This window comes from Oreochromis niloticus, unplaced genomic scaffold (assembly GCF_001858045.2).
Source record: "Oreochromis niloticus isolate F11D_XX unplaced genomic scaffold, O_niloticus_UMD_NMBU tig00008037_pilon, whole genome shotgun sequence".
NCBI classification, from domain to species: domain Eukaryota; kingdom Metazoa; phylum Chordata; class Actinopteri; order Cichliformes; family Cichlidae; genus Oreochromis; species Oreochromis niloticus.
The window spans coordinates 1-25,173 of record NW_020328922.1 but is presented as its reverse complement, the minus strand read 5'-3'; the positions used below and the strand labels follow the sequence as shown (position 1 = coordinate 25,173).

Below are 25,173 nucleotides of genomic sequence, written 5' to 3'. Positions count from 1 at the left end.
GCCCTCAGTTCTCTTCGGTCCTTTGTCGTGTCATTGATGTTGTCACTGCCATTCCCATGTGTGTTTTCAGTTCAGTTAGCCAGTCAGTCAATATTCATTCATGTTCTGTTCATCCAACCTACAATAAACATCTTGGTAATCCTTCACTAATCAACGAGTCCTGCGTTTGGGTCACCACTTCACATCCACACACAAGCCCTGACACTCGCAGCTCCAACCTCCAACAAAGAGATTCAACATCTTCTTCTTTTATATAGGGTTTATTGGCAGTTGGCAGACAGCAAAATGGTGTGGAGTGTAAGAGATTCAATTTACTCCCACCTCTGCTTATAAAGAGGACAGGACTACATAACCCTGCCCACAAAGGGTGATGCTCACTCCTCCCACACATGGAGCAGAGACAGATGCTGGAGGATAGATGTTTCAGTGGAGCTGTGCACAAGGGACAAGATTAAGCACGTGGCCAAAGCTGTCCCTCATAAATCTTATAGTGTAATTTTATTGTTTGTGCTATTTTGTTATCTGCACGGTTTGTGCACTTGAATATGTTCATTTTACAGTTTTGTGTAGTTGCACATTTTGGTCACCAGAGGGGAGCGCTTAAAAGTTTCCCAAAACTTAGCTAAAATGCTTCTTGGGACTTCTTGTGTTTGTGCTTGGATGTGAAACGTGTGACCTCTCTGGTGGTGGGTCCTTTCCCACTCTCCTTTCGTTGTACATCACCTTGAGTTTAAAGCTGGTTGGTTTGTACATGTTTCCATAGTTTTGCTGCACTCTGATGTCAACAGGTGCTTTTATGATAATCATAGCAATAAGAAAAAGAACAAAATATCCAAACTAACTATGTTTTTTTATAAATATAGTATTTCTGTTTTATGTCCTGATTAGTCTACAAACTGGTTAAATAGTTTTTTCCTCGAATCAAACTGTTTTGTCTTCACAGGGAAACGATGAACGATGATCTTTTAAATATTCAGCCTGATTCCTTTCTATGAGTTTCACATTCACATTTCATTTCAGCCTAAACACAATGGGAAGTTTTTTTTAAATAACTCGACACTCCTGTGCCTCCCCTACACTTCAAAAAGGACTCAGAGTGTCTATGACGCAGAGAAGGATGACAACAAACACACAAATGATGACTACATTTATTTTAACACTCCCAGCGAGTGCAGCCTTGACACAAAGCAGGCGTTCAGTTTACCACATTTGAGTTTTATAAATGTGCCTTCTCCAATAAGATTAGTGATGCAGACTCTGACCCAGGCACTGCTGTGGATGGGCCAAACTAATTTGAGGCGGGACTTGCAATTAAAGAAGTTAAGTAGTCGTTTTTAATGTTATTGCTTCTATTTATTGGGTGCGTCAGTGTTTTGCATAGTGCCTGGCCCTCCTCCTCTGGGTGGAGTCATCATCACTCCTCCCAGGGCTTCCATCTGGAGCTGATTAGACTGGCAGTACTTAACACCAGCGCTCACAACTAACCCTTGCCAGAATGTCTGCTGACCTATGTTTCTTCATGGCTTCTCGTATCCTGTGTTAGTCATAGTGCCTGCTACTTACCTTGTTCTCTTGTCTTTGCCAGTTCACGGAAATACTCTCTCAATCTTACTGTAACTTCTCCGACCTGGACGCTGGTCACTTCTGCTCCACCACAGCCGGTAATCTCTCATTGAATGCTTTCTAACCACACCTGCCTCCCTCCCTGCTTTACTACTTGGAACCTCTGGATCAATCCTCACTGGACTCAGGCCACAAACACTCGCCTTCCCCTCCAACTTACTCCACCTACAAACAAGTAAGACTTCAGACGTTTTCAACTGGACCTTGCTCGCCACTTCTCAGAACCAACCTGACTCTATTCTGGTTCAGTGCCCTAGACCGCTGACTCTCGAGCCACAACTTCCCTGTCATAATAATGAGTAACACATTATTATTATAAATACCTCATTTAGAGATTTTATTTTTTTTGAGCTGCTGTCGGGATTTTTTTTAAAGAGGAGCTGTGCATATTTTTCAGGTTAAACTTGTTTTATATGGCAGTGAAAACGTTTCTATTTCACACAAAAAAATTAACCATAACTCTCTCTCTCTCTGCTCTCCCTCTGTTCTCACTCTTACTTTTTAGAGTTGAGTCCCGCTCTGCTGCTCAGCAGTAAAACTCATATTTTAATGAAACCGATCTCAACTGTTGTGTGTTTCAGTTTTAGGGTAGAAGTAAGAGTTGGGGGACAGCTGAAAGTAATCCAAAAAATGAGACAAGGTAAGTGGAAATTAATGCAAAACAGAACAACAGAGAACAACAATCACGAAATTAAAACATGAAGACCGACACAACAGAACTGCGAAATGAGACTAGTTCGACACAAAAAGACAAACATAGAGACTGAATGACACATGGAAACACAAAGGAGACAGGAAGACTCAGGAGGTCGAGGAAGAAAAGATAAAACAAACTCCACGCATGAACAGAATTAGATGTGAAGATAAAATATACATTTTTTTAAAACAGCTGTTATAGGAAAAACAGAGTTCAAGAGAAATGAAAACTCAAAAAGTAATTAAACTGCAGAAAACTCAAAACATCAGTTTGTGTGAAGACTGAGACTGAATCATTGTCTCAACTTTCTGTGAGTGATGTTTCGGATTTTCTCTCAGGTTCTGGCCAGTCTGTTGCTGCTGCAGGAGACAAAAACATGTCAGTCAATCACATGAATTCAAAAAACCTGTCACTGCTAACACTTAAGTTCATACACGTTTTCCAAGAATGTTTCTCTAAATAACAAAAGAGAGCTATAAACTAACCAGAGACACATGAGGTGAGGATGATGAGCAGCAGGATGCTGCAGATCATCTTCTCCCTGTGAGAGGAGACAGAGGGGAAGAGTCATCAACACATGAGGTCAAAGGTCAGTCAGTACAGCTAGAAGAAGGAAAATCTACAGTCTGACTTCATTCATTCATTACAGCATCTGATCCTCTTCATAATCCTGATTATTACCCTGTTTGACTACTGCACTTTGTGGTTTTTATCCTGTGAAGAGTGCTATATAAATAAATTGAATTGAATTGACTGAAACTACAAGAACTACAGCCACTGCAATGAAAGCAACCAGAAGAAAAACCTGCACAATCACAAAAAAGTTGATTCTGTTCATCACAAAGGAAACTACAAATTATATCACGTCACACAAAGCGATGAGAAAATAATTCAGCCAGTAGCAGAATTAATGTTTAAGGCTTTCACAGCATCAGATTTTCTCTAAATGACATTTTTTAAAAGGGTCTTTAGATTTTTAAGGAACAGTAACATTCGAATAGACAGGTGAATCACACAGAAAACAGGAGTGTGTGACCCTGTAACCATGTGGTCATAACTGTTGTGACACTAATAAAACCTACAGTCTAAAATGAAGAATTATTATTGTAATGATGCATCTTCATACCTTAAAAGTTATGATCCCATCAATAATATCTCAGTAGGCATTAATATATTGCGCTCCAGAGAGCAACACCACAAAGCAGGACTCTGGCCGTCCTCAGAGGAACGAGATCATCTAACAGACAAACCCGACTGTAAACTAAGATCTCACAGTCCAACAACACCACACACACACACACACAAAAGAAATAATTAATAATAATAATAATTCGCTGTTTAAACAGAGAGTCAGTCACAAGGTGAGCAAAAACTTTCGAATGATTTCACATTAAGCTTCAAGTACAAGTCAGTTATCAAAAAACTTCATACAGACTTTCACTGAAACTGAGCTTTTAAACTGCAAGACTGTTATTCTGATTAGAGCTTAGTATTTAACATTTAACTTCATTCTTTCCTCTTGTCTCTGTTCTCCTACCAACCTGTCCAATCTGTAGATGCACGTGGTTCTTCATCATTAGAGGGAGAGAGAGTGAACACATGTCCACCTTTATATACAGCGAGAGCACACGTTAAAAATGACTCATTTAGTCATTTTCTCAGAAAGAGAGGTTTGCTGGTATGAATGGATAACTGTAAACTCTTCTAACTGCACAAATATAATCATCAGGTCAGCTATGCTCTAAATCAAACACGAAGACAGACACGACAGAAATGCTAAACAAACCGGCCGGGAAAAGCTGTTATAAGAAAAGTACAGAGTTCAAGAGAAATGAAACTCAAAGCAAAAAGTCATGAAACTACAGAAAACTCAAAAGGTTCATGACACGTAAGAGTCAAAGCATCAGATTGTGTGAACATCTAGACTGAGTCTTGTTTTACCTCAGAACTGCGAATGTATCTTTTTTATGTGATGTGGCTTTTAGTGTGAGCGTGTGAGTCATGGGTCCGATAGGAGGAAGATGCGTTCAGGCACACCATCGGCTGTAGGTTCTCTGAACTTTGGAAACATTTACAGAGCAAATATGAATCATTGGACTCTAAACATTAAGCTGAAGACACGTTTTGACACAGCGAGCTGTTCACAGCTTTGTTCATGTGAACCAATGTGTGATCTAGGTCTAACTTTACCGCACCAGTGACTGAAAGTCTTCTGTGTTAAAGATGGAAGAAATGACTTAAATAATCAGAACATGGCGTCACCTAGTGACAGAAAAAAAAGCCTATCTGACGTATCACAGAATAAAATGAATGTGAAATAATGTAAAATCTATATTTTCTGTCTTTTTGGTTTTTTTAAGAAAAAGTTTATGTGAACATTTTCAATTAAATTTTCTTTAAAACTCTGTGATCTGTTAACCAATGCTGAATATCTATGCTCCACTTGTAGGTTGCTATTCACACCAAACCATATATTTATCCTGCTGATAAATTAAAATTGACGGATAAAATATCAGCGATTTCAAAATCTTTGTTTAGAAAATCTTTTTGGATAGGTTTTAAAATTTTATTTCATTGTAATAAACATGTAATCACTTCACTTCCTATCTGTGTATCACAAATCTATAATTCTGTTCTTCTTTAAATATTCTGCTTAGAGTAAGCTGTGTTTCTTTTCCACAGAGGTAAATGTGAAATGTTTCATGAAGTTCTTCCATTTTCTGAACTCATTTGTTGTTTATTAAACTGAAACTGGTTTTCAAGGAAAGCACGCCTGAGAAGACTTTGCAGACATAAACTTTGATCCATCATGTGTTTGTTCCCACATTGACATGTTTTTTGACATCTCAGACTTTGCACCACCAGCAACATGACCCCACTTTTCAGCACACAGAGTGAGTGAAATTCAGTCAGAGCCTCAGTTGTTTACAGCTCTGTTATATTCAGTCAGGAATTTCTGACCCCTTCAGATTTTCTAAAATCCTGGTACAAAAAATTTGCAGACTTCCATCTATAAATAAAAATAAAGGATTATTAAGACAACTTATAATCATTATACAAACACTTTACCTTGAGGTACAGAATGAAGGCATGTCGGCACCTGCAAAACATATATAGAGCGTTCACATGTATGGAATGCCAGGACTGCCATAATGAATTAATTAAATACACCATGCTGCAGAAAGTAAAGCTGCAGACTGAAGAACAACGCTGATGAAAATTTGGTAAGTTTTGAATTACTTTTACTAAAGAGAAATATATTCCTAAATATACATGGACTTATTATTCTTGATGATTCTTTATTTGGTTATTGTTGGAAGTTTCCACACAGTAAGAATGAAAACATTCATTCAGAGAGTCAAGACTGAGAAAGAAAAGACTGAATAGTTTAACTATAGACTGCAGTTAACTTTAGCATGATAATACAACCTAATATATAATACATGATAATACAATTATACAACCTACATAGATTTAAAGAAATGAAGGAGGCTCCATAATTCAGTTTGTTGAATATTTTGACACACTGATCATCTGAAAAAAGAAAAAATGTGTCTTATATAAAACAGCCGATGACTCATAGTCTGTGTTATGAAAGTCTTGAGCTTTGTGGGTTCAGTTGGTGTTCAGGGATTTGACTTGATTCTCCGTTTTTTTTTTTTTTTGGTGATATGATGAGCCACATCTGCTGAAACTCAACTCAACCCAAATTCTTTCAGTTCTTAGAAGCAGTACTCTCTTGTTGAACTATTTTCATAGATTTAAGAACCCATACTCAGCTTTACTTGGATGCTAATTTTATACCCATTTCATAATTTTGAGATAGCTCACTGCCTTTGTAACAACCCAAAAAGGATCCATACAGAAACTGGGAAAAGATATAGAGTAAATACAATTCTAAACAATTATCTCTCTTTGATCAGGTGACTGCAGGTTGTGACCAACATGGAAAGGTATCACACTCAACACCTCACATTAAATTCAGCATTCATTAGCTATTCTTCTTACAACAGGATATCCAACATTACTGTCTGTGTGCAGTAGAGGACTTACACACGACCTTGTGAAGAGCTGGTATTAAGATGAAGGCTCACTACACAGAGTGGAGGCTGATCAGCTTGAAGAGGGCAGGCAGAAAGATGATTGGACTACAGCAACGATATCAGCATTATGTTTTAGAGCATGAGAAAGTGAACGTGATGTAATGAATCGACCAGCAGCCAAACACTTGGAAAAGCACACTGACGAGTGATTGCAGATCTTCCTTGATGAACTTACACATAAGCTTCATTTAACTAAATCTCCAGCATCTCCAACAACAACCTTCATAAGTTTTGACAAGGTTTTAGCAGAGTCAGACTAATAAAGTGTTTATGGATCCAGAAGCTGTTTGAATAATATGCTACCAAAATATATCCACATCTAACTATGTGTCTCATGAAAAAAAATCAAACTAATAAATGTGCCTGAACAGAAATGGGTAGAAGCTGCCAGGCAGTTAGAGCACAAAATGAAAATATGCAAACAATCATCTTTTTCTCCTCGTTAACACATGACTGTGACAGTCAGCCAATACAGATGCAAAATTAAGCAGCAGCACCTGAAACCAAACATTTCCTGAAATAAAAATGTATAGATTTTTTTGTTAAAACAAAAAAAAGAAGTCTGAAAATATCAGAATCTGATTTACTGCTTGTCACATGCATTATAAAAGCAACATAAGTTCTTCCTCTGTGTAAAATTCTTTATTTGTTCCCCGCAGCAGAGCAATGACCTAGGTCTTTCTGCATCATTTTTTTCATGTTTTGAAAAACTGAAATCATCTACTAAATCAAAGCAGCAACTAAACAAGTGTTGCATCAAATTTGCATTATTCTTAAAAGTTTTCCATTTACTGATAGTTGCACATGGTTAGAAATGTGTGAGTGATTGACCTTCATGGCTCTGCATAGTCAAAGGTTGCTGATCTGGTCTGGTCAGTGTCAGGGAGCTGTGTGATCATAAACTCTTCAACTGTCCAATCAGAAAGGCTGAAAACTGAAGCTTGTGTACAACACCACTGCAGGACTTACTGTGCAGGACTTCTCTTGGACTTTCCTCCTGAGTGCTGGGCGCCATGTACTGACAACTTTGAGTGTTGTCATGTGACGAATAAAGTACAAGAAAACTGGTCCTGAATCACCATTAAAAGTCACAATAGATAAAATAGAAAGAATGCAGGATGGTGACACGGTGATTAACATTGTTTCCGCACAGCAACAAGTTCCTGAGTTCAATTCCACCATCAGACTGGGGGTTTTTGTTCAGTTTGTATGTTCTCTCTGGGTTTGCATGGGTTCTCTCCAGGTACCTTCGGTTCCTCCCACAGTCCAAAGACATGAAGTTAGTGGGATTCGGTTAACTAGAAACTGCTAGAAATTGCCCATAGGTGTGAATGTGAGGGCTATGGTGTCAGCCCTGTGACAGACTGGTAACCTGTCCAGGGTGTACCCTGCTTCTCGCCTGAGACAGCAGAGATAGGCTCCAGCCCTCACACAGCCTTCCTCACACAAATACAGCTGCTGTCAGGAATGCAGCTCACACCTCACTGATGGCTGAAAAACTACAAACCAACACAAAAATGACAGTTAGCAACATAAACCAGCATCATGTGAACACGCAAACACTAAAAGTTTCTTAGTTTCTGCTTTTTTACTATGAGGCCTTTAATCACATGCTGGCTCCTTAAACTTTCTCCAAATAAATCCCGAAGGTCTGAACTGACAATAGTTTATATGAGATCAGACTTTAGAGAAGCAGTTTTGATGTGACTGTCTTATCTGATGTGATGTTTTTCTCTAGATCAGGCTTAAAATACCCCGACAGGTGTGAGCGCATACTCATTACAGCCAGAGAAAGAGAGAGTCCTGTGTACAAATGAAAATGAATCACATGTCTTGGCAGGACGGACGTGGTCACTGATGAAACATCTGCTGAAGAGAATCAAACAGCTGGCATCTGAAAGAAGAGGAGACAACAACAGTATGTATGTGATCTTTGTTGTATTTTCCTCCAGGTCTACTTCCTGCTGCTCTGAATTTGAGTGTTATTTGTTATTTACACATCTGTTAAAAGCATCTTTTAGCCAATTTAAAAAGGGCACACATCCATAGAAAAAAAGCACTTGAGTAAGTTGGTAAATAAGCTATAAAGAGCTTTGAGTGAGAACGGCTTTATTTGAATGTTTCTTCTTCAGAAAATTTAGATTTACTAAACAAAAATGTTTTTATTTCTTACCTGACTGAACCACAGAAACCTGAGTCAGTACCGAAAAAAATTTGTTTATATCAGTGTGAAATGTAAAAAAAGAAAAGTGTCAAGACATGGACTCCCTTTTTATTGTACTAAAAAAAGTCTGGTAAGATTTAATTAGCTCAGTCTAGGTTGTTCTTTTTGAAAGGTAAGGTAAAACAAACAAGCAAAAAAAGAAAGACTTCAGTATTACCCTTTTGTCAGTTAAAACATGGCGCCACCTTGTGACTGAAAATCATTTCTGCAGCTCTGAAAACCTTAAAATGTGAATCAAAGTGCAGGTTTTCCTTCTGGTTGCTTCCATTGCAGTGGTTGTAGGTCGTGTAGTTTTGCTCAGTCAGTGTAATAATCAGGATCATGAACAGGCTCACATGTTGTAATGAGTGAATGAAGTCAGACTGTAGATTTTCCTTCTTCTAGCTGTACTGACTGACCTTTGACCTCACGTGTTGATGACTCTTCACCTCTGTCTCCTCTCACAGGGAGAAGATGAGTAAATGCTGATAAAGATTTAGTCCAGTATCATGTTCATGAAGGTGTTGAGGTGTCAGAGTCTCAGGATGCAAAGTTTTCAGGACGAGTCCAGAGTGACAAAGACGCCCTCAGAGAAGGACGAATCAGACTTCAACTGTCCAGACTCAGGATTGATGACTCGGGTCTGTACCTGTATGATGTCAACACTGATGATGGCTTCAGTGTTGGAAGATGTCGACTCAACATCACTGGTGAGTTGTTTCAGTAAACTATGAATGAATTCAGTTCAAAGTCAGAGTGAAGTATGTAATGTTAATTTTTATGATGGTGACTTTGTTTCCTATTGTGCAGTTTTGGTGATTAATGTGCAAATTATTTGGTAAGATTGAAATTTAATTTAAGCACCTTTTTATCTGGGCCCACATTCACTAAAAGTTTCTTTCCGTGTTAAAATTCAAAGCTCATGCACAGGAAAAAAAATCTAAGAATTTCAAAGTTCCTGTTAAGATCTAAGTTTTTTTTATAAAAGAGCTCCTAAAGCTGTGAGGAGGGACGAGAAGCACTTGTGAGAGGCTCAGGAGTTTCTTCAGCAGAGAGAAAGACAAAGTTCACAGAAACATGTTGGAACAATGTTTCTCCTCCAGGTGAGGAAATAAAAATGGGCAACTTTGTGTAAAACTGTTATTTGATGAGGCTACTGAGACAGTTGACTTTATGAATTATTTAGTGTCTAAGAGCTGATGGTGTTGTTGTTGTTGTTGTTGTTAAAAGCTGAACCATTTTCTCAGTTTTATTCATTTGGATTAAGTATTAAACACACCAACACAATAAATGAACACCAGCATAAATATCAGCCTGTAGCTTTACCCACTGAGGAGTTTTAAAATATTTAATCAGTTTGTCAGTTTGTCTCAAACACAAAAGGTAAATTCAAAGTGGCAGCTTTATTCACTGGGAAAAAAACCCTCAAACACTAACTACAAGAAGACTAGACTAGAAACTGGAAACATGAACTCAAACTAGAAAACTAACCAGGAACAGAGAACTAGGAACTTGTCAGGAGCACAGCAGAAACACAGAGCAGATGTATGATGGCTAACAACGCTACAACGGACAGAGGAAAACACAGGGTTTAAATACAAGGGAGCCACGGTCGAGGGGGTTGGGACGCTCATCTTGTAACCTGGAAGTTTGCCGGTTCGATCCCCAGCTCTGTCTGTCCTGGTCGTTGTGTCCTTGGGCAAGACACTTCACCCTACCACCTACTGGTGTTGGCCAGAGGGGCTGGTGGTGCGATATGGCAGCCTCGCTTCTGTCAGTCTGCCCCAGGGCAGCTGTGGCTACAACTGTAGCCTCCGCCAGTATGTGAATGTGAGAGTGAATAAATAGTGTAGAGTGCTTTGAGAGTCTTGAAAAGCACTATATAAATGCAATCCATTATTATAACGAGTGAATCAAATGCAGGAGAGAGGAGAGCACAGCTGGGATAATCAAACCATGTAGAAAATCTCAACTTGCTGAGCACAGGACAAGGACTATCAAAATAAAACAGGAAGTATGAAATCAAAACCAGACTTGACACTGAGACATGGAAACATGACAGACTTCAGAACAGAGGAAACAAAAGTAACTAAACGTGGAACACAGGGGAAGACGTAGTGACAGAGAACTAAGACTCAGAACTAAGCAAACAACACACGGAGACAAATAAGGAGAACAAGAGTACAGAACTAAACCTTCACAAAAGACATGATATCAGGAACACAGGGAGGCACAGAAACAAAACAGAAGCCAAGAGACTAGAAACTATAAATAACAATGAAATCCAAGACTATAAATAATTCAAAATACAAAACACTGGGTCACTGACCCAGGACCGGAACACAGTTACAGTCTGACTTCCAGTTTCTTTATTTTTAGTCCAATCCACCAACTCTGAGATTGAACTGTTATTTATGTGTTTGATCTGTGGTCTCATGTTTTCCTCCAAATCAAAGGGCTCGGTCACTCCTCCTCACTGAGGTAAAGTTTTAGTCGTTTCTCACTCAGAGCTGCTCTGACAGGTTTATGTAATCTCTCCTAAATTCCTCACTCACATTTTATATTCAGTTTGGAGCTCTGAGAGCTTCCCTGAATGTCTGTGAAGCCTTAAGTGTTGGTTGGTAGCATTGAAGGTGTAACTGATAGTTTCTCTGCTTTTCTTCACTTTGATCACTGTCATTGCCGGGGATTTTGGTGGGGAAAATAATGAATGATCTCTTTCATTGTTTTTCATGTTGATTAGATTCTTTTAATCAGCCTCTGTTCGATAATTCATTCGAACATTCCAAGACTTCCTGTCCTCGGCCTCTCAGTGACCTTTGGTTTGTACAACCAGTAACAGGTTCAATTCAAAGATTTTTTAGATTTTTTTTATCAATTAAAGGTTATCACTTCTGTGTCAGTACTAAACAAACATACTTTTTACTTAGATGTAATTTATTTTATTGCAGATTGTTTTTATTTTATGTTTTATATTTACTTTAAGTGACTCATACCTGTTTGTGTCTCTGCAGCCATGAGACCTGAAAGAAAACCTGAGACATCAAACACAGAGAGTAAAGGAAGGATCGACCTCTACTCTGGACTAATGGCAGCTCTGCTTCCTTTATTTAGTTAAAATAATAAACATGTTTATAATTGGGCAGCACGGTGGCACGGTGGTTAGCACTGTTGCCGCACAGCAAGAAGGTCCTGAGTTCAATTCCACCATCAGGCCGGGGTCTTTCTGTGTGGAGTTTGCATGTTCTCTCCGGGTACTCCGGCTTCCTCCCACCATCCAAAGACATACAGTTTGAGGGGATAGGTTAATTGGATAATCTAAATTGTCACTAGGTGTGAATGTGAGCGTGAATGGTTGTCTGTCCCTGTGTGTTGGCCCTGCGACAGACTGGCGACCTGTCCAGGATGTACCCCGCCTCTCGCCCTATGACAGCTGGGATAGGCTCCAGTGCCCCCTGCGACCCTGGAAAGGATAAGCGGAAGCGAATGGATGGATGGATGGATGTTTATAATTGATTATTTGACTATTTTATTATTTATTTATGAACATTAATTAAATGTCCGTTCATTTTATTTAAAACATTTAATTAATTAATTATCATTCATTTTGTCACTCCTGGCCCTCCGTACTCCTCCACAGTGTTTTGGTTTTGGTTTTTTTGCGATTTTCTTACCCCCAATTTGTTGTGACAGATGACTGCCCCTCCCTGAGGCTGATTCTGGCAGAGCTTTTTTCCCATTAAAAGGGAGTTTTCCCTTCCTACTGTCACCAAGTACTTGTTCAAAGTGAGTCTTTTGATTGTTTTGGCTTTCTCTGTATACAATATAAACTACTTTGACCTCGATGATGTTTTCAATGAGGTCAAGGAAAAGTGGGTTGATAGAATTGCTAGTCAGAGTAGTCTTGTGGATCAAGACCAGCAAGATCACCAGGGTTGTATATGTTATTATTTCGCAGCGATATGTTCTATCATGATTTTGCTGCTTCACCTGACTTTTTCCCCTCTCAAGCAAGGCTGCTGTCTTCTTGTAAAGTCTCTTGACACTTTGTGTACTAGCAGAATGGTCACCTAAAAGGGGAGCACTGTAAAAAGTTCAAATGGTTTGTTTACAGAGTTAACAGGGAAAAACAATGAACTGAATTGTTGGTGAGGTGTTTGAGTTCCAAGAGTGCCCATCAGGGCACTGCAGGCCTCCAAAGGCATGCACACACACACACACACACACACACACACACACACACACACACACACACACACACACGAATAATGTTCACAGGACTCTGACCGCAGAGAGATCTGCACTGAGAGATGAATTCAAGGCATCAGAAAACAGATAATCAATACTAGATGGTGGCTAGAGCACATCTGACTGACGCATCAATCTGGCAATGACAGAATCTTTTTTCTATGGAACGTGAGAAAAATTGTCAAGTAGTAACTGACTGAAACATCTTCAGTGGGTTTTAAGTGACTGCAAGTTTTATTCAGTGGAATGAGAGAGAAGAGAGCAACTTCACATTAATACTTCTGTTTAAAGAGAAGATGATCTGTTTGCTCTACATCTGATCTAGTCTTCTTTCTTATTCTGCAGATCTGAGATACACATAAATCAGGGCACAGCAGCAAAAAAACTCAGTTTAAAACAGGAACCACAAACTCACTCTTGCTAACAGACGAGTCCCAGCATTTACTGTGTAACCTGTCAAGTTCAAAGGACCATCTTTGCTGCAACTGCAGCTGCAAATGCAACCTGTACAATTACAAAAGCAGTTTTAAATTTCTTCCAGCGTTTTTCCTTCGGACTTTCAGTTCCTGCAATAAGACAGAAAAACAGGTGAACTTAATTTTTTTCTCACATTTGACAAACTTTGTTTTCTTAAACTGATAAAACAATTTTCAAACCCAAACTTCGTTTTGCTAGAAAGTCACCTGAATAATTTATGTTATGAATTGGGTAGTCCTGGAGATGCTAACTCCAGAGGTCAAAAAGCAACCATTTTATTTAGTCTGATGCAAAGTGTAGAATACAAAAGTCAACAAGATAAAATCAAATGGAAACTAAAGGAACAACAGGACTATTTATACTCATGAGGCAATCAGAAGGACAACAAGAAACTACTGAATCTACACTTAAACTAAATATAAGACACAGAAGGCAAACAACTTGCACAAGTAAACATAAATGAAATTAACAGAGGGGATAACACAAGCGTATGAGAGAAAAACTTTAACAAAAACAAATAATTAAGTTCTCTGCATCTGAATGCCATCTACCATCCATCATCTTCTTCTGCTAATCAAGGGCCAGGTCGCGGAGGAGACCTCCCTCTCCCCGGCCACTTCCTAGGCCAACCAAGAGATATAATCTCTCCAGCGTGTCCTGGATCTGCGTCCCTGACCAGGAGTGGGCACTCCACCCTTTTCTGGCTGAGGACCATGGCTTCAGATTTGGAGGTGCTCATTCTCATTTCCACTGCTTCACACTCAGCTGCGAACCGTTCCAAGGCGAGCTGGAGGCCATCACTCGATGAGGCCAACAGGACCACATCATCCGTGAACAGCAAAGATGAGATCCTGAGACCACCCAAGTGAAAGCCTTCTGCCACTTAGCTCCGCCCTGAAATCCTTTACATAAAAATTATGAACAGAATCTGTGACAAAGGGCGGCCCTGACAGAGTCTATCACCCACTGGCAATGAGTCAAACTTATTGCTGGCTATGTGGCCCAAGCTCTTGCAACGGTTGTATAAGGATCAAATGGCCTGTAGCAATGGACCAGACACCCCATAATCCCAAAGCACCTCCCACAGGATACCCCAAGGGACACGATTGAATGCCTTCTCCAGGTCCACAAAACACATGTAGACTGGTTGGGCAAACTCCCATGCACCCTCAAGTATCCTTGAGAGGGTAAAGAGTTGGTCCAGTGTTCCACAACCAGGATGAAAACCACATTGTTCCTCTTGTATCTGAGGTTTGAGTAATGGTTGGACTTGCCTTTCCAGCACCCTGGCACAGACTTTCCCAGGGAGGCTGAGGAGTGTGCTCCCCCTATAGTAGGAACACACCCTCCGTTCCCCCCTTCTTAAAGATGGAAAGCACGCCCCTGGTGTGCCAATCAAGAGTTACTGCCCCGATCTCCACGCAACATTGTAGAGGTGTGTCAACCAATAGAGCCCTACAACATCCAGATCCTTCAGGAACTCAGGCTGAACCTCATCCACCCCAGGGGCCCTGCCACCAAGGAGTTGTTTAACTGCCTCAGTGACCTCAGCCCCAGAGATAGATGAGTCGTTCCCAGTCTCTGCTTCATCCACGGAAGACCTGCCAGTGGCATTAAGGAGGACCTAGAAGTATTCCTTCCACCACGTGACAATGTTCTCAGTCGAAGTCAGCAGCACTCCACCCGCACTGTACACATTGCAGGTAGAGCACCACTTTCCCTCCTGAGTCGCCTGACAGGAGCACACTGAGACAAGCTGCACACAAACAGTTTGTCTGTTTGCTGATGTTTGTTGAGCTGATAAAAACCTTGCATTTAAAATTACCCGACACTTAAAAAATTATTCCTTTCATGCTCGCTCCTCTTCTGTAGCGCTAGCTAGATGCTAAAATACTGCAACTGCAATCATTCTGCAGTCATTCCAGTATTGTGTCAAAAACAAACAAACAAATAAAAAAACATCATCCAGCTTTAAACTCCTGACTTTTTCACACATCATGGTGACTTTGGCACTTTTTACATCCTTGATAAACAAACATAATTGTGTTTCATGTGTTTCTGTTTAGGCTTAAATTGTTTAGATGTTTGGAGGCTCACAGTGACAAAATAATAACTCGTCCCAAATGCATTAGACCAGAAGTAACCAGCCTGTTTTTAGAATATGAGGAGTAGAAAGTACAGATATTTGTTTAAAAAATATAGGGGGTAAAAGTAACAAGTAGTCAGAAAAAAATGCTCAAGTAAAGAACAGATACCTGAAAATTGTACTTAACTACAGTAACAAAGTATTTGCACTTTGTTACTTCCCACCTCTGGAATCAACACATTATCTAATATTTGATACAGTCAGTATAACACATTTAACTTTCAGAGCTGTTGCTTTTAAATGCTCTCAAAGAGGATAAAAAAATAACACATTAATGCATAATAGACACAAACAGAGCAGAAGGAAACATACAGTATATGAAAAGGATGAAATTCATACTTCTCTTGTGTCCTGTTCTTCTTTATGTTAGTCTCCTCAACGATTTGAATTCTGTCGCTCAAATCCAGGACTCTGTGTGCTTTCTGTTTTGTGCTACACAAAGTATTATGCTGACAGTAAAATACCTGATCAGTGAAACGATGCCACGGTGATCAGTCTGCATTCCTCTGTTTGCTTATCTATAGCTACTGACTCACCTTCATGTTTTTAGTTACCGGGCAACAACCCACATGTGGTTGTACACACACCACATAAACTGGTTCTGATCAGCTGACTGGATTGATTTCATCTGTAAGTCAGACTGTTGTGCATATATTTGATTTTAATGATGAGAATAGTTGTAGTGGTATGAAAACAGTTACAGATTTTTAGTAGAGAAGAAGAAAAGACAAGGAGGAGGTGGGTTGTACGAATTGGTCTGTAAGGGAGAAAGATGAAAGATGAAGTGCAATTTAAAATACCCAGAGTGGAGGCTGATCAGCTTGAAGAGGGCAGGCAGAAAGATGATTGGACTAGAGCAATGATATCAGCATTAAGTTTTACAGCATGGCAAAGTGGAAGTGATGAATCGACCAGCAGCCAAACACTTGGGAAAGCTTATGTGTAATGAACTTACACATAAGCTTCATTTAACTAAATCTCCAGCATCTCCAACAACCTTCATAAATTTTGACAAGGTTTTAGCAGAGTCAGACTAATAAAGTGTTTATGGATCCAGAATCTGTTTAAATAATCGGTTACCAAAATATGTCCACATCTGAATGTGTGCCTCATGGAAAATCTAACTAATAAATATGCCTGAACAGAAATGGGTCAAAGCTGTCAGGCAGTGAGAGCACAAAATGAAAATATGCAAACAATCTTTTCTTTTTCTCTTCATTAACACGTGACTGTGACAGTCAGCCAATACAGACACAAAATGAAGCAGCAGCACCTGAAACTAAACATTTCCTGAAATAAAAATGTACCTAAGATTAGGTCATGTTTATGCACCACAACACACATTTTAAAAGTTCAATTTGAATCAAATCTTTTTGTTAAAACAAACAGAAGTCTGAAAATATCAGAATCTGATTTACTGATTGTCACGTGGACTATAAAAGCAAGAAAAGTTCTTCCTCTGTGTAAAATCCTTTATTTGTTCCCCACAGCAGAGCAATGACCTGAATCCTCCTACATCTTTTTTTTATGTTTTGAAAACCGGAAATCATCTTAATAGATAAAATGGAAAGAATGCAGGATGGTGGCTCTGAATTTGAGTGTTATTTGTTGGTTACACGTCTGTTAAAAGTATCTTTTAGTCCATTTAAACGGGACACATCCATAGAAAAAAAAGCACTAATATAATTTTGTAAACAAGCTATGTTGTGTAAAGTGCGAAGACATGGACTACCTTTTTATTGTACTCCAAGTGTTTGAGTTAAATAAAAAAATCTGGTAAGATTTAATTAGCTCAGCCTAGGTTCTGTTTGAAAGTATTTTGAGGTAAGCTAAACAAAAAAAAGACTTCAGTATTACCCTCCTGTCAGTTGAAACATGGCGCCACCTTGTGACTGAAAATCATTTCTGCAGCTCTGAAAACCTTAAAATGTGAATCAAAGTGCAGGTTTTCCTCCTGGTTGCTTCCATTGCAGTGGTTGTAGTTCATGTAGTTTTGCTCAGTCAGTGGAATAATCAGGATCATTGACAGGCTCACATGTTGTAATGAGTGAATGAAGTCAGACTGTAGATTTTCCTTCTTGTAGCTGTACTGACCTTTGACCTCATGTGTTGATGACTCTTCACCTCTGTCTCCTCTCACAGGGAGAAGATGATCTGCAGGATCCTGCTGCTCATCATCCTCACCTCATGTGTCTCTGGTTAGTTTACAGCTTCTCTTTTTTAATTTTTATTTAGAGAAACATTCTTGGAAACCTTTTGTTATGACCAGCAGAGGTTCTTTCTCTTCAGCACCCTCTGCTGGTCATAGTGGGATTACTCACAAGCTTATATTTTGGTGTCGTTTTTTTATGTTCTTGTGCAGTGATGGGAATAATGGCGTTCCAAGTAACGGCGTTACTTTTTTCAGTAGCGAGTAATCTAACTAATTACTATTCCTATCGTTACAACGCCGTTACAGTTACTAACAAGGAAACGCGGTCCGTTACTATTTTTCAACAAACAGACGGTTGAAGCTGTGTTCAGTTTACCGCATCTTATATCAGTCACAGGAAGTAGCTGTAAGTAATCTGGACGCTACAGCTTTAAGCAGCTGCGCGCTCCCGCGGACGGTAATCACCATCACTGTCTAGCACAACACCTGGAGCTCAGGGGCAAAACAATCGCATGAGTGCTGCTGTTTGACTGAGGAAGAATAAGGTAGTTGTGGTAAGCCAATCACATGACCACTTAAAGACAAAGCAACAAGGTGACATATACCAGTTTTTAAATTGTGTCGATAGGCCACGTAAAACCAGAGTCGTGATAAACAAGATATAGGCGGCGTTTTTTCCTCAATAGTTTCGTCACGTTAGCGCTAGCAAGCACTCTCTGCTTATGAGCAAAAACACAAAACAAAACAGGGAAAGTTTGGGGGGGGGGGGGGGGGGAGAGAGAGAGAGAGCAGGAAAGAGAGAGAGAGAGTTTTGAGATGTGGAGATGAAGATTTGTGACGTTTAGCGTGTTTGGAGTGTGTAGTTAATGTGCTGTCTTGTGTAGTTAGTGTGTAGTGTTGTGGATAGTTTTGTGTTGTGTGTCAGAACAATGAGGCGACTGCTGTCTCCAGGTAGAAACAGCAGTGATACACCTGCTGCTGTCAGACCTGCAGGTATCAGGCTGTGATGTTCTCCTTTATAGTGGACAGAAATTATGTTTTTGGAGTGGCACAAATAATTTGTGGCATCTTATTGAAGAACAGCTGATTGTTCTGTAAATAGTTTGAAATGGTTATTTAAAAAAAGGGTAAAAGGTAAATTAATGCAAATAACTTTGTTGTTTGCAAAACTTGTGCATAGGATTATAAAATTGACAATTAATATTCACATTTAAAGTTATGAAATATCATTCATTAAAGTTGTTTATGGTTGTTACAGTAAAAAATATAACTTTTTCTACTCTGATTTTATGTTTTTTGTCTGATTTTAGATCAATTGTGTTAATACAATATGTCAAAATGAAAACATGACTGTAAATTCAGACACGTGAGGTTGTGCTGAAAAGGATGAAACCAAACAAGGCAAAGTAAATCGTTTTTAAAGGTGAAATGTGGAGGAAACATCAACAGTAGTAAAAAGTGGCCAATTATACCCTGGACCCCAGAGGGTTAAACGTTCTTTGTTTTTTTTTAAGTAACGCAATAGTTACTTTTCAAGTAATTAATTACTTTTAGAATATTGTAACTCAGTTACTTTTTTGAAGAAGTAACTAGCAACTATAATTGAATTACTTTTTCAAAGTAACTTGACCCACACTGGCCTTCGATGCTTGTCCCCTCCGGGGGAAGATGGCGGTCGACTGGACCAGCGCAGACATGCTGCAGGACCGGATGCACTGTCTACACCGGCTCTCTCTCACCCTTTACCCGCCCCTGTTGCTTGTCTTGTGTTTCTATGGTGTGTTGATAGTCATGTGCTTTTTGTGCTGAGGTGTTTTTTTCTGTTCTCAAACTGTTCTCCCACTAGGAGCTCAGTCTGAGTGGAGTTTTTTCTCCTCCTCTCACCTCATGTTATGTATTTTCATTGTTTTTTCCCATCAGCCTACCTCTCTGACATGTCTTCTCAATGTGATGTTTGTGTAAGTTTGGTCAGAAGGTTGCTTTGTAAGTGTGCATGCGCCATTAGTGTGCTGCCTGCTGTAACCCTGATTTCCTTCGGGATTAATAAAGTATTCTGATTCTGATGATTCTGAAGTCGCAACAGCAGAGAGAGCGGGAGAGAAGGAGAGGAGAAGAGGCAGAAGACACAGAATAAATCCAGCTTTGTGTCTTTTTTTCATTCTAGCTGAAGTCCGGGACAAACTGTGTTCCCTTTCAGCTCAATGCGAAACGCGTAATATTTTCTCTGAATACGAGACGATTCAGTTTTTACAGGACGGTTGGCAACTCTACTAACTAACCTTATGAATAAAATAAAGTTCACTATCAGTAACATCATAGCACCCACCCAGCTGTATAGAAACTCCGTCATGCTAGCTAGTGCGCAGTACGAGTTATTGTAACTGACTGTAAAAAGTCAGCATAATGAAAATAAACTCCACCTAAACTTGGTTTATATCTGACCCAGATAGACTGCAGGTCATAACTTCTCACCTGAAGTTCAGTTCACCTGACACTCGGACCGGCGGCCGCCTCGGGTCTCTGCTCCTCCAGGGTTGCCGACCCCTGCTCTAAAGCATCTGATTTGGATTCCTGAGATCAAATATATTTTCCTTTGGCTTTGTTTTCTTCCCATTTGTGGCTTTAATGTAGTGTTACATCCTGTTTGTTTGCTTCCATCTGTACACATGTCCAGATTCACTGTTATGTTTCTATTCTTACATTGCTGTGTGATCGCTGTTCCCTCTGCTGACTGATGTGACCTTTTGTATCTTACACTGATACTTGTCATATTTGTATCTGCGCCTAAAAGATAAAAAGTTTTCCATGCTAAAACACAGCTCCACCTCCTGCAGTTCTCCCTCTGAACCACTAGATGTCTCTGTTATCTAAATGAAGACGTGCAGCACAGCAACCACAGCAGCGCTCAGATCACACGTGTCCTGTTATTATGTATAAAAGCATGAAACAGGTGAGACAGGTGGGATCAATATTAATGTTGTGGAAATATATGAAAAAGCAACAGAAGAGTGAAAACATTTTGTGTTTCTAGAAAGATCTTTCAGCTCATAGCTGCTCACAGACTGTATTTACAAGTGACAAACTGCAACTCTACAGTACATCTACAGTGTATATCAAATATATTCTGTATTCAAATCTATTGAGTGATGTTTGAAAGTCTGTCCCGGTGAGTTTGATCCAGGAGGGTCTGAAGCCAGAGTCAGACAGAGACTGTGCAGAGACTGTAGAAGGACAGAGCAGCAGCAGAGCCGTCCAGATACACTGAGATCCTCTGTCAGATCCAGAGGGACACACAGGGATGATGCTGGACTCTACATTGTGTCTGACAGTGGAGCTGTTCTCAGAGCAGTTCGCTCTGCAGCACTGACAGTCATCTGCACTTCATTCCTCTGTCAGTCACTGCTGGATGAAGCTCTCCTCTCCACCTCCCAGTAACATGGCCCAGTCAGAGCGTCTCTACACACAAGCTGCTGCTGCTTCAACCTCTCTGGATCATCAGGACACAGCTCCTCCTCTCTCAGCACACACACCGTCCTGTTTACCATCATCACCTCCACCTGCAGAGAGAAGAAGGAAGAGCAGAGGAGATAAACGAGTGTTTCCAGAGACTCTTCATCAGCTGTCAGTCAGTGATGCAGCACATCCAGTATAAAGAGCAGCAGGGACTTCAGTGCTGGACTGTACTAGGACTCATTGTTGCTTCACTTTTCTAATCTTTGGATTTTTATTGAAGTTGATGAAAATGTTTTTCCCTCCTAGTTTGAGTTTGGACTTTCATTCATTAGAAGAACCTTGGTGTGTCCACTCTGAGCTCTGTAGGAACCCCAACAACAAGCCCAACAATCCAGATGGACGGTTCCAGCTGTTAACTGGAGGATTCCATCCAAACATCTGCTCTCACTAAATTCTTCCTCACCTACAGACTGTGTTCTTCACTGCTTTAAACTTGGAAATGAATGCAGTCATTGGTCTGCGTGCTGCTCTGTTCAGAGAGCTGATTGGCTGTTGACAGTGTTTGATCAGAGCGTGTCAGCTGTTACTATGGTGACCATAAAGATCAGAAAAGGAAGTGTTTGTGTCCAATCCTGAAGCCTGTCACCATTCTCCTCTCACAGCTTCACTGAGAAGCTGCAGCTTTACAGGAAACACTGGATCTTTGTTTCATACTGACTGTGTTTAGTACAATACCGCTGACAGCACCACCCACTCACTCCATCACTCTACTGACCCCAGAGTCTCCAGTCTGTAGTCTGGACTCCGTTTAAGATCAGACAGCTGCTTCACATCTGGATGCTTCAGGTTGTTTCCCCACAGGTTCAGCTCTCTCAGATGGGAGGGGTTGGACTTCAGTGCTGCTGCCAGATAATCACAGCTGATCTCTGACAAACCACAGCGACACAATCTGTATAAAGAATGAAAGATGTAAGTTTATTAGACAAAGTGCTTGAAATCATTCAGTGTTTCATCATCTGTTCAGAGCTGAAGAAGGTTCAGAATGTAGAAGTTTAGAAAATGGAAACTCCAAACAGCTGAAGCCAACAGGAAGCAGCTTCAAACAGGAAACTGTGCAGAGTTTCAGACTATATGTCCTGATGCAGCCAGTTGGATTTGGAGATTTGAATCTCTGTTCTGTGACTAAGTCCTTGAATCATTTCTTCCAGTTGGTCCAACAAGACAGACTAAGTATTGGACATGTGTTGTGGCTCCATTAGGGGAGCTTCTAATGTGATGTGATGGCCCCTCTGGGTCTGTCAGGTCACAGCACTGAAGAGAGCTCAAACTGGGCACACAGTTGTTCCAGTCTGGACCAAAGACTCTATACTGGGACTGAGGGACTGCTTTGACTGCACCCACTGGGACTTTTTAAAGGCTCGTGTTCTCACTTAGATCATCGATTTCTACTTACATTTCTTTCTGGGGAAAATGGGATTACTTTGAAACAGGAAGTATTTTCCCCAATAAGCAGCCCTGGATTAGTAAATCACTCCACATGTTCTCAGGCAGAAGAAGCTGTCTTGTTATGAGGGAGAGAAGAAAAAGATTGAGGCACAGAAACGTGTGAAAGAGAGATAAAGCAGCTAAAATCAGGTGTAAAGTAAAGCAGAGGATGAGCTGAATAAAGGACACTCAAGGCTGGCTTGGAAAGGAATGAAGTCCATGGTGGGATGCAGAACAAGGAGCAAAGATGAATGTGATGCTGAATCAGCAGAAGACTTGGACTCATTGGATTCCAGCTTTGATATCATTGATTTCAATGAAGAGCTTTGTGATTGTAGCAAAGGGCTGGTAGCTCTGAGAGTCCCATGATGAGGTGTTTGTGTGGAAATCTCTTAGTGGGACCAAAGAGAGAAAAAGCCCTGGTCCTGATGCTGTGGGAGGGAAATGATTGAAGTGTGCTGTGAGAACTGACTGGAGATTTCACACATTTCCAGTCCTCCTTGGAACAACAGGAAGTTCCCAGCATATGGAAACAAAGGTTAAGTGTCCTATGGCACTCAGTGATGATGGTGCTGTGGCCCCACCACCTCCACCTCTTTGTAAAGGAACTAAGTGTATCTGAAGCTTCAAATGGAACTAAGACTTCCTCCACTAGGTGGCAGTGTCTGATGAGAAAGTGTTAGTGGAGCTGGCCTGGAGTCAGAAACAGGAAGATGCAGGATTTGGGCTGAAATGGGGAAAAGTGGTTCGCACTAGTGCCTTAAAGCAAGAAGGTTGTAGGTTGAAGCTTGTTGGCCTTTCTGTGGAGGTTGGATGTTCTCCCACAGTCCAGTGAAATGCTGCTTAGGTTCATTGGTGCTTCTAAATTGGCTGTAGGTGTGGATGTGAGAGAGTGCTTCTCTCTCTCTCTGTTGGCCCTGTGATGGACTGCTCACCTGTGCAGGTGGACCACGCCTCTTGCCCTATGACAGCTAGGCACAGGCTGCAGCCCTGTGAGCCTCAGATGAATAAACAGTTAGCAAAAATGATCCATAGATGGCCTGAAATCCCCCAGTTAGCAGTTTGGTAGATAGCTATGACATGCTAATCCCATCCAGCAGCTGTATTCTACCTGTAAGCTGATCCCTGCTGAGCCAAAGCACTTTTCAGATACAATTACAACCTTTAATAGAAACCTATGGTCAGCATCTATTAGCCTGCTGTTAGCTTCATTCCACAGAAAACTGAGAGAAACTAACAGAGTTTGATAAAGAATAAAGAGAAATGTGCTGATTTAAGCCTTTGAAGTGCTTCAGATGATCTCTGTCCACTTCTGTCCATCATTCATTCATGTAAGCTTCTAATGCAGCTTTGATCTTCACAGTCTGCTTCATGAAACTCATTCTAACCCTGAATGTCAGAGTGTTCCTCCTTCTCTTTCCATCATTCATGCTGGCAGTGGAGGAGATTTGGATGTTGGACTGTGTTTTGGATGATGTGTGTATGTTTGTGTTGGACTGCTGTCTGTAAAGCAAACACACATTTTGCTTTGGATTTCAGTGTCACACAGACTTTAAGGTGGAATGAAGAGTTGGAGAGTTTCACAGAGAATTATCCAGTGGAGGATTTTTCTTCTTCTTTTGAAGGTTTGAAATGTGAACATTGTTCTGCTGCAGTCAATGGACTAAACAGAGAAGAAGAAAACAGACTTTACCATGAAGATCCTCAGTGTGGATCAGTATAATATCAGCCTGATGTCTGCAGTTAGTGTCAGCACAACTTTCACATCATATTCATCTCAGCACAACTAAAACATGCTGACTGACCTCAGAGTTTCAAGTCCACATCCTGGACTCTCCAGGAAACCACACAGATGCTTCACTCCTGAATCCTGCAGCTTGTAGTTGTAGCTCAGGACCAGCTCTCTCAGATGGGAGGGGTTGGACTTCAGTGCTGCTGCCAGATAATCACAGCTGATCTCTGACAAACCACAGTCCACAAGCTGTATAAAGAATGAAAGATGTAAGTTTATCAGACAAAGTGTGAGCTTGAAATCATTCAGTGTTTCATCATCTGTTCAGAGCTGAAGAAGGTTCAGAATGTAGAAGTTTAGAAAATGGAAACTCCAAACAGCTGAAGCCAACAGGAAGCAGCTTCAAACAAACACAACAAGAGAAAAACTCTGAATGTTTCACATTAAAGTCGTACATTCTCATAAAAACAGGACAAAGACTTGAAAAAGTCGTGTTTTTCCTTCCAGGAACCACATGGCTTCACTTTTAAAGGTGAAGTGTGAAAGAAATGGACATATTTGAAGTCAACACCTTTTTCCAGTCACATGATTAAAGCAGACAAACTACAAGCTCATTTTCATTCCAACAAGTCATCTTCTGACCTGGACTAACAACACTGGTCTCTATGTGCAGCTGGCTGTGAGACCAGTGCTCAGGGAGCGTCTACAAAGTGCACTGACTGAAAGAACATCACACACTCATTTGCTTCCAGCACTTTCACACAACATCTACTGTCATTATTGTCACCAAACTCTGTGGATCCCTTATTGCAAATTCAAATGGGATCAAATGGTCAGCACAAAAGAGGGTTATG

General features: G+C 40.4%; 3 long non-coding RNA genes across 4 annotated transcripts; 1 reads left to right on the top strand and 2 right to left on the bottom strand.

Annotated features, from left to right (window-relative positions):
* Positions 1 to 1,898: 1,898 nt before the first annotated feature.
* LOC109200290 (uncharacterized) lies at positions 1,899 to 15,926 on the bottom strand. Its single transcript, XR_002060473.2, has 3 exons — positions 15,837 to 15,926; positions 2,806 to 2,861; positions 1,899 to 2,679 (listed from the first exon to the last, which is right to left on the bottom strand). It is a non-coding gene; the product is annotated as an uncharacterized LOC109200290 (long non-coding RNA).
* LOC112845598 (uncharacterized) lies at positions 8,166 to 11,794 on the top strand. 2 transcript variants are annotated; one of them, XR_003218457.1, is made up of 3 exons: positions 8,166 to 8,341; positions 9,094 to 9,336; positions 11,641 to 11,794. It is a non-coding gene; the product is annotated as an uncharacterized LOC112845598 (long non-coding RNA). The 2 variants fall into 2 exon arrangements; XR_003218456.1 differs by having other exon boundaries at positions 8,166 to 8,345.
* Positions 15,927 to 21,147: 5,221 nt separating the features above from the next.
* On the bottom strand, positions 21,148 to 24,440 carry LOC112845599 (uncharacterized). The gene is made up of 3 exons (XR_003218458.1): positions 24,393 to 24,440; positions 21,878 to 22,051; positions 21,148 to 21,206 (listed from the first exon to the last, which is right to left on the bottom strand). It is a non-coding gene; the product is annotated as an uncharacterized LOC112845599 (long non-coding RNA).
* Positions 24,441 to 25,173: the final 733 nt, after the last annotated feature.